Here is an 8,180-nt window from a genome sequence, read left to right as displayed (position 1 = left end):
GGAGACTTTTCAATGAAAACAGCCATTTTTCACAAAATGCTCATGAAGTAATGGGTTAAATATGTACCTTTCTGCTTATTTACATTAATACCAGCGTCTAATACGTGTGTTAGAGTGAAGGGGGGGGGGGTCTCAGCGCCACCATTTCAGCAAAAAATATATATATTTGTTCACCCCTGTTCTAATCAAAACATATCGAAAATCGGTTAAAATACACTACACTCCTGTGAATCCAAAAGATAAAAAAATAAAAGTATGATTTTGTCTTTTTGTTTTTGTGTTTTTTTTTGTTTCGCAAAACTTCCTAGGGAAAGTACCTAGTTTTTACTACAGTTACAATTAAGTTATTTATAGTAACGCTAATTATAACCAATGTGTATTTTTAGAATATCTGGTTTTCCAAATTTTCCAAGCCGCAGTGTATTCATCTCTGACCTGTCTTTATTTCGCTCTGCTTTTCTGTGTTATTGCACGCTTGCTTTTATTGTTTCCTGTTTAAATCGATACAATTAAGTGTCAAGTCTGCATATAGACCGGATTTTGTCACGATTAAAGGTAAAGACGTTTTATTTTTTATTTTATTCTTGACCTTTTACATAATTTAAGCGTATGACCTATTTTGTATAATTTACATTTTCATAATTATGATGCTGTTGGCGTGTGGTTGAAAACGAGTTAACTCGTAGCTGCATTGTTTTATTCATTTTTTTTCTATCTAAGATGTACAGATTTATTTTGTTATCTCATCGTTGCTAATCAAGCCTACTTGTGCCGCTCTTGGGCAATTTATATGTGTGTGAACTTTTCCAGGTGGTGTGTAACTATAATGTCATACATGTATGTGTCGTTAAAGCAGCACGCCTCCTGATTAATGCTTATTTTCATGAAAATTTTGAAAATGTAATTAAAAGCATAATATTGTATGTTAACCAAAAGGAGGCAATTTACACATTACAAATGGCACTTACAACCCACGTTAATTACAAAAAAAGGACAAAATATGCAAAAATTGCCCTAGAAATATAGTCACACATGATGAAAAATTCTAAAACGACCCGCATTTTTCCCTATTGAACATAGAAGAACCGAAAGTGTGTGTTATCACTGTTTGACGTTCTATATTTAGACATGTGAGGTAATCATTATACACGTGACGTAACCACTAAAATGTGACGCGCTGACAATAAGTACGCGCAATTAAGCTAATATAATGTACGGCAGCATTTATTTGTTGATGTAGTGTTAGAATCGAAATAATATATCCAAATCGGTGATTTTATTGTTTGATAACATCACTGTTCAAATTGTCGTTCGGATGCGCATCATTATATCACTCGGGCTACGCCCTCGTGATGTAATTCCCCGCATCCGAACTCCAAACAGTGATGTTATTGAGCAATAAAATCACAGTTTGGGATATATTTTTTCTTAAATAACCATTAATTGCCCATAGCATGTGAATTATTACTCGAATCTTGAATCTTAAATTTCTCCTTTTCCTAAACTCTGAGTACACTTTTCTCAAGTTTGAATTTATCTCATCTGGAGGCATGCTGCTTTAAGACATGTGTGTAGTGTAATGACATATGTGTTGTGTAACATGACATATATGTGTAGTGCAATGACATAGAAATAGTAAAGACATAGAAATTGTAATGACATATAAATAGTAATGTGTGCAGTTAAATGACATAAATGTCATATGAAACACGTGCGAACTGCCCTATGAAAATAAAAAAATACCGTAATCTTCTAAATCCAATTACATCTTTAAAAAAAAAACGCTTGGTGTGCATTATAAACATACATATGCTTTGCTTTAAATATGTTATATGATTCAATTTATTATTTACAAAAAAATATGTACAGTACAGTTACACTAATTATATATTACCGTCTATAGACTTGTCCCGACATAGTTACATTGCAACTGTTACAATTAAATAGGTCAAGAGCAGTGCTATTGTACTGTAAAATCAAAAGGCGATACAGGAATGTACATATTAAACCTATTTCAATTACATAAGAATTAGACTTGGAATTGTTCTTTTTTGTCTGTTTTATTTCTTTAAGCATTCCTTTGAAATGTTTTAGTGTCTTGTATATATGAACTGAGAGATGAAAATTGTAAACAGAACAGATATTTTATTAAGACTTGTACACATATACATATAAAAGTTAATAACCTGTCCTTTAACGGGTTCACACGGAGGTCAAACTTAGCGTTGTTACATACTTGAATCTGTTATTTCGCAAATTTATTATCGTTACGCCTACGTTTACAATCTATTTCTCATAGAATAGGAAAACTGGGATTTCATCAAAAAAAAAAAAAAAAAAAAAAAATCCCCTTGTTATCAATTTAGGTCAGTTGTCTCATAAATCCAAGCAAAAAAATGCAATTCAGACGTATATGTTTATACATCTTTTACAACATGCAACATACTGAAGTGTTGACTAATAATGTGTCGACTGAGGGCCGAGGCATTTTAACGTTTTATTGTTAGAGTACAAAAAAATAAATAAAATGAAATAAAATAAAATAAAATAAAATACAAAAATAAGAATAATAATGATTTGAAAAAAAGAGCGAAAGAAATAAGACAGCGTAGTTTTGTAATCGCTCAGAGTAGTAGTTTTTAATTTTGATTTTAGTAAAAAAGACGGGAGAAAAATGAAATATAAATAATGTTCGTGAAGTTGGCAGCCTAGCAGTATGCGATACTAAAATAAGACGTGGAATGGTCTAAGTATTTGCTACCGATTCATTTCCGACGATTTTCATGTTTGTACTATCCTGCTAGGCTGCTAACTTCACTAATTTCGAAGCGTCAGAATGAAAAAATTATGTTACGATAAAGTTCAACATCTTAAAAAATAAAGATCACGATATTGAAAAAGGCGTGGAATGATCTAAAGATGTGCTACTAATGTAATTCCGACGGTTTTCATGTTTGTACTATTCTTAGTTTTCTTTAGGCTGCTAGGCTGCCAGGCTGCCAGGCTGCTAGGCTGCCAACTTCAGGATGCTAGGCTGCTAAGCTGCTAGGCTGCCAACTTCACGAACATATATAAATAATGCTTTTTACATAAGTGTATTAAAATGCTGATAACATAAAGGTTATTTAAAAAAACCAATAGATATGTTAAAATACTGGTAACATTAGATTTTATTAAAATGCTGATAACATATAGGTTATTAAAAAACTTAATATTCTGATAACAATACATATGTTAAAAATACTGATAACATTAGATGTTATTAAATCTGATAACATATAGGTTATTAAAAAACTAAATATGCTGATAACAATAGATATTTTAAAAATACTGATAACATTAGATCTAGATGTTATTAAAATGCTGAAAACACAAGATATAATAAAAATGGCGATAACACGGGAGTTGAAAATTATATATAACAGCAATATGGTTTATTCTAACATCACCCGCATTTTTCACTTTTGAATATAGAAGAACCGAAAGTGTGTTATTATGCATACATACAGTCACAGTTGACGTTCTATATTTAAGTATGTGACGTAATCATTATACATGTGACGTATCTCTAAAAGAATCCGACGCGCTGAAAATAAGCACGGAAACAAATCAGGCGTAATTTTGCTTTAATATCAAATAAGGCAGCATTTATTTGTTGAAGTCGTGTTAGAATCGAAATAATATATCCAAAATCGGTTGATAATATCACTGTTTGTCGTTCGGATGCGCATCATTATATCACTCGGGCTACGCCCTCGTGATATAGATATAATTCGTCGCATCCGAACTGAATATGTTATTTCTTAAATAACGTTAAACTTGAGATAACATAAAGAATGCTGATGTAATGAGTGTTAATCAAATGTAAATGCTGATAACTTTAGGTTTTATAATACACGTACAAAATGCTGAAAAAAAGATATTGATAACACAGAACTAAAACTAATAAAAGTGTCAATAATACAATGTTTAATTAAATTTGTTTGTTTGATTGGGTTTTAACTTTTACGTCACACCGACACATTATATGTCATTTGGCGACGTTCCAGCTTTACTGGTGGAGGAAGACCTCAGGTGCCCTTCCGTGCATTTTTTCAGGTGAGTTCCACTGACGTTCCGTGAGCTAGCTGGATTGCTTCCTCACATGAAAGAATCCAAAGTTCTTGTCGGGATTCGAACCCACAGTGGTGAGGGGCAAGTGGTTTGGTCAACGACCTTAACCACTCGTCCACGAACGCTGATTACATTAGGGTCTAAGGTTGTGAAGAATTTTATTTGGCTCAAACTCAGAGCTCAGGCATTTGATCAATCAAGTTATTTGATTGGTCAGAAATTGCCACAGAATTTATACTGACCTGAATGAAAATCCTGATATTTGAGACAGAACTAAGGAAAAAGTTTTATAACCTTTGGGCTGACGGCTAAAATATATTCTCATACAAAAACAATTACATCTATTAATAATTGTACATCGTCTGTTATTATGTTTAGGGGAATACTTTTGTGTATGACTCATAATTACAACACTTATATATATTTGATCGTCATGTACATTTGTTACAGTCCATCTTGTATAATAACGAAGGCTGTAACGCGTGGTTTGAAGAAATTTTCAATTATTTTGTAACTTTAACGACTTTAAAAAATAATTAACCAGCAAACAGTTTATTAGAATGGCTACTGACATTAAAGGGACTCCACTGAGGTTTTTTGACATGATGGGACTGAAAATATTTTTTTCCAGATAAATGTACCATTTGATATAGGTTTAGACCACTAATCTTTGTACAAAATTTCAGATCATTCGTTTTTTCCAGAATAATTATTAAAATTGTAAAAAATGACCAAAAATGAAAAGCGATTTCCAATTTATTTCAAAGTATATTTCTTAACTATCTTTGCATATATTTCTGTTTCAAGTGCCCCAGCCCATTTATGTAAGAAATTCAAATGTCATGCTTTTTAGGCTTTTAAACCCGAGTGGAGTCCCTTTAAACACCCACAAGTCTATTACATAGTATTTGTCATACTGATATCACATGTTCCAGTTTCTATGCTATTACTTTATTACTTTACAAGATCTGCGCATTTAACAGTTGATGCAAATATTAATCTTGATCCTTAAAAAAAATCGTGCTTTGACCCGTTTTTTTTTTGTATTCTGTATTGCTTTTCATCATATATATCCAATAATAAGTTTGTTTCTTTGCAAATCTGTATTTTGTTACACTTTTCCCATGTATCATATCATTTTAGCCTTTTATAATATGAATGATGCTAGCTTTATAAAGCAATGAAAATGAAATAAGGATCATTCGATCATTCTTTTTGGTGAGGGTTTAAGTCGCACCAATATAATATAGGTCATATGGCGACTTTCCAGCTTTACTGGTGTCGGAAGACCTCATTATGTGCATTATTCCAGGCCCGTACTAGCCCCTGCATGAGTAGAGTAGAACCACCGAAAAAAAAAAACAACTGAAAAACTGAGGATATTTAACACTTGGCTGATCTTTACTTAAGTGTAATAATAGTGTTAAGTGTTTAATATTGCTGATATTAAAGCAAATGTCCGCTAAATAATACTTCCATATAAAAAAAATCTCGCTTTTTTCAGATGTTTAAAAGAGGTCATTTCACAGACAGGAATCTACAGATAGCATCTGAGGTACAGTAATTATTATATTTATCCGGTTTTTAAGAAAATACTAGTATATTCTTTTAAATATGTTTTATCTTATTTTTAGCTCGACTTTTTTTTTTTGAAAAAAAAAAAGTAGAGGTATTGTTATAGTCAGGTCGGCGTTGCCGTCTCCGTTGCCGTTGCCGTTGCCGTCCGAAAACTTGTACCTGGATCATAACTTTTTTATTTCTTGGTGTATTGTCTTCATACTTGGCCACAACAACCCTTGGGACAAGACCTTTCAGTAGACCACACTAACCTTGACCTTCATCCATAAATGACCTTGACCTTCAAGGTTAAAAGTCCAATTTTTGCTTGTTCATGCTGTTATTGGCTGTTACTTTGTTATTTTTGAATGGATTGTCTTCAAACTTGAACATAATAATCTTCAAGGATATCCCTTAAAAATAACCAGTCAGACCTTGACATTCACTCATCAATGACCTTGACTTTGAAGGTCAAATTATTGAAATTTTCATTTTTTTGGCTATTATTGGCTGTAACTTTGTTATTTTTGAATGGATTGTCTTCAAACTTGAACATAATAATCTTCAAAGATAACTGTTAAAAATATACCGAAAGACCTTGACATTCACTCATTAATGACATTGCCTTTGAAGGTCAAATTATTGAAATTTTCATTGTTTTGGCAGTAACTGACTGTAACTTTGCTATTTTGAAGGGATAAACTTCATATTATAACAGAACATTCTTAAGGACCAGACCTTGTTGTTTATCAAACCCAAATTTGCTTGGGCTCTTTAATGACCTTGACCTTGAAGGTTATATTACTGAATTTTCTCAGATTGTGCATTTATTGGTGTGTGTGTATGTATAGTATATGTATTATATATATATATATATATATATATATATAAATGTGTGTGTGTATATATATACATATATGCAGGTATATATATATATAAATATATATATATATATGCATGTATATATATATATATATACATATATATATATATATATACATATATAGATATATATATATATATATATCAAATATATATATATATATATATATATATATATATATATATATATATATATATATATATATATATATATATACATATATATACATGTATATAATTGCGTCATGTTTTTCTGTTTTTAGAAATTGCGTCATTTTTTCTATTTTTAGAAATTGCGTCATTGTTGCTATTTTTAGAATTTGCGTCATTTTTTTCTATTTTTAGAAATTGCGTCATTGTTGCTATTTTTAGAAATTGCGTCATTTTTTTCTATTTTTAGAAATTGCGTCATTTTTGTTCTATTTTTAGAAATTGCATCATTGTTTCTATTTTTAGAAATTGCGTCATTTTTTCTATTTTTAGAAATTGCGTCATGTTTTTCTATTTTTAGAAATTGCGTCATGTTTTTCTATTTTTAGAAATTGCGTCATTTTTTTCTATTTTTAGAAATTGCGTCATTTTTTCTATTTTTAGAAATTGCTTCATTTTTTTTCTATTTTTAGAAATTGTGTCATTTTATTTCTTTTTAGAAATTGCGTCATTGTTGCTATTTTTAGAATTTGCGTCATTTTTTTCTATTTTTAGAAATTGCGTCGTTGTTGCTATTTTTAGAAATATGCTTAATGTTTCTATTCATATATATACAAAATATATAAACAAAACTAATGTGACAAGACAGACCAACTAAATTTATAAAAAGGAAACATCAATATATGTTCAAACCTTTCTATGTTTGCGTTTAGAAAAAGTAAAAAGACGAGCGTTGCCCCCGCCCGGCGGTGGCTCTTGTTATGTAGAGCTGTGCTTAAAGGTCCATTTTGCCTCAGAAATGCTTCTTATTCCACAAAATATTTTTATATTGGCGTACTTACATAGTTTCCAAAAAGATACCCATTGTCCAATTATCTTAACCATCTTTTTTATCTATTGCTTTTTGGCAACTATTGACACAGTAATTGTGATTTAATATTTTGTATGGAATTCAAAATACTACTTTGTTTACATTTTGTTTCGTGTCACATTTATCTTTAATTTCTTTAGGTTAGTAGCCTCTTACATGCCCTAAAACCGTTATTTAAAATGTTATTAAATTTATATTTGCCCTTTCTAAAGAAGTAAACAAGTTTCTGTGGCATAATGTGTCTTAAAAAAACGTATTTCTCTTTTACAGAAACCTGAAAACTTCAAAGACATTGGTAGTAGATATGAGTCCACAGACAAGACAAAAAATGCAGAAAATGAGTTTTTACAAACTTTTGAGGTAGGTTTTTCCTTTTTAAAACATCTGCTTTTTTAAAAAAATGGAAAGTTTATATGTAACATTTCTCTAATTTGGTGGTATAAGAAATAGTTCTACATTTTGAAAACCCACTGAAACTGATAATACTTCCCTTTTATTACATTTGTGCAGTCTTGCGTAATGCGTCGTCCATCGAAAACTACAATGCAAAGTGTTCATATTTGAGTCGCGTCACGACAAAACCAACATAATGCGTTTGCGACAAGCA

General features: G+C 30.7%; 1 long non-coding RNA gene across 1 annotated transcript; it reads left to right on the top strand.

Moving 5' to 3' along the window:
• The first annotated feature begins 395 nt into the window (after positions 1-395).
• Positions 396-7,933, top strand: LOC132713563 (uncharacterized). Its single transcript, XR_009623462.1, has 3 exons — positions 396-555; positions 5,618-5,668; positions 7,844-7,933. It is a non-coding gene; the product is annotated as an uncharacterized LOC132713563 (long non-coding RNA).
• Positions 7,934-8,180: the final 247 nt, after the last annotated feature.

Source organism: Ruditapes philippinarum, unplaced genomic scaffold (genome assembly GCF_026571515.1).
Source record: "Ruditapes philippinarum isolate M1 unplaced genomic scaffold, ASM2657151v2 ctg16550_1_1_1_1, whole genome shotgun sequence".
Lineage (NCBI taxonomy): Eukaryota > Metazoa > Mollusca > Bivalvia > Venerida > Veneridae > Ruditapes > Ruditapes philippinarum.
The sequence above is the reverse complement of the archived record's forward strand: the minus strand, read 5'-3'. Positions and strand labels throughout refer to the sequence as shown.